Source organism: Polyodon spathula, chromosome 19 (genome assembly GCF_017654505.1).
Source record: "Polyodon spathula isolate WHYD16114869_AA chromosome 19, ASM1765450v1, whole genome shotgun sequence".
Lineage (NCBI taxonomy): Eukaryota > Metazoa > Chordata > Actinopteri > Acipenseriformes > Polyodontidae > Polyodon > Polyodon spathula.
Window position 1 is genome coordinate 26,506,032 of NC_054552.1, and position 2,192 is coordinate 26,508,223.

At 37.1% G+C, this 2,192-nt stretch overlaps 1 protein-coding gene across 1 annotated transcript in view; it reads right to left on the reverse strand.

The window, feature by feature from the left end:
* LOC121294822 (sulfide:quinone oxidoreductase, mitochondrial-like) overlaps positions 1 to 258 on the reverse strand; it is an 11,086-nt gene extending 10,828 nt beyond the window's left edge. Inside the window, exon 1 of the mRNA XM_041218931.1 lies at positions 151 to 258. The gene's annotated coding sequence lies outside the window, so the exon portion shown is untranslated. The remainder of the gene's footprint in view (positions 1 to 150) is intronic.
* Positions 259 to 2,192: the final 1,934 nt, after the last annotated feature.

Sequence of the window (2,192 nt, forward strand, 5' to 3'; positions counted from 1 at the left end):
GTAAGATTGCTCTAGATCAGTTAAAGGAGAATTTTTTTTTGCCTGCTGTGTACTACATAGCACGCTCCAAACACCCATACCAATACACATCGTACATGTCATTTTGTTATGTATATGCCAAAGAAGATGAGACGTTAATTAGACACTTACTGTATGCCAGCTTACTTCATTTATCACTGTAGGAAGTGCGTACTTCAGCCAACCTCTCAGTTTTTTTAAAACCGCATCATGACTTGGACGCCATTATACTGCAGGGTGGGGCGGGGGGGGAATAAATACGTGTTTCAGGCAGCAAATTCTTCGAGTTCTAAATATTGGCGATTTTGTATTTAAAATATTTTAGTTATATATGAGTTTTTATCTGTTTTTTCCCCCGACAAAAAATGAAGGTTATAAACTGTAGTTTCTTTTCAAGAAAAATAGCAAAAATCCCTGTTTAAGAGTTGATTCGTTCCACACAAAGAATAGCGCACAGGTTATTTGCCAACTGAGCTGCGTGTTTGGAAACGAGTTGGTTGCTCAAGCCAAATTGAGCAAAACCTTTGTTTCTCACCCAGAGGTAAATGTCAGATTGCCACAACTACTGTATCTCAACACGCGAGTAGCTGTACATATTATTCGCATCGCAAATTATTATACGATAGTTTACTGTACATGGGAACGCGAAATTAACTGAACTGTTGTAGGAATCTTCGCTCTTACACGTTTGCGGTTGCTGACTGTGGTGGGTTTCTGTGTTTAAGGGGTTGGTGTTTTTTTTTTTTTTATTAAAAAGAAACAACTTTGTACTGTGTGCGTCAGTGCTACATTCTTACACCTGTATACCACAAGGTGTCAGTAGAAACCATGCATATTCGAGGAGCAATGCTTCCTAATACAGTACAGGTTACAGGGTATGGCAACAACCTTATAAAATAGTTGCCTTTTCTTTATAATCATTTGTGAGTCCAGCAGCAAAATATTTTCATTATATGATGAATGATCTCTAAGCAAGAAAGAAAATGGAAAATTGTATTCTAGCCATACATTTTTATGTATTTTTCTTTCTAGAAAGCATGCTAGTAAACAAGCCATTTAACGTAATGGGGTCCTGAATGAATGAATGATAATGTTTATGAAATGAGTTTCTTAGTCACTTTCACATTTTGTTCACGTTTCAATATCAGACTCCATCAGCGGGATCATTATATATCTGCCCGCTGAGCATGCTCCCTTCATCTCTCCCATGGCTGGTACACACAGAATGGTTTTAAAATTCCTTCCAGGTGACTGTTGGCCTCAAAGCAGTTAAGAAACACAAAGAACATGAATGTTGAGCAGCCTCACTATTCTGTGTGGATTAGTTAACCTTACCTTAGTCTTCAGCATATTAATATGGGTTTCATGCAATGCACCTTGAACTCTCCAGTGTCTGAACAAAGTCATCCTGCTGATTGATTGCCCGTTCAACATGTTGCACTGCTGACAGAATACCAGACTGATGGTGAAGTGCACTGTTTGCTTGTAGGGTCAACTGAATTCCAACATAGCTTTGAGAAGCTCAGAGATCATTACACTATGTAACACAATTTTTGTTCCTGGGTAGTAAGTGTTATTTCCTAATTGCTTATGCCTCAAAAGTATAGAAAATGGCTATTATTCCCCACAAACTTTGCTTTTGTGACCAGGACAGTGATATTTTGAAATATCACTATTTCCAATGGGAAAACTGGCAAATGTGTGTCTTTTCGTTCACACAAAGTCAGAAAAAAACAACATATGAATCCAAATTAACGTGTATTTATACTAAAGTAATACAAAAATGACTACAGAAGATTTAGAAGTGAGTAGTTTTTCGTGATTTACGATTATACTGTAAATACAGTATAATCGTAAATCTCGAAAAACTACTCACTTAGGAAATAACACTTACTACCCAGGAACAAAAAAAAAAAAAATAATGTTACACGGTGTTATTGCTATAACTAGTACTTCTGTGAACTGTTGGCTTCACTAACTCAGCAGTATTGTCTGATGCCGAGCTGTTACAGTCTAAAAAGGCAGTTTTCTCAGCACCAGTACCTAAAAGTGACACATATAGATAAGTGTCACCAGTACTAGATCAATGGAATAATTAACTGCACCAAACAGATAGCCAATCTGGATGTACTGATGGCTACAGGTAACTCCTCTTCAATTCTTTATAGGGTACT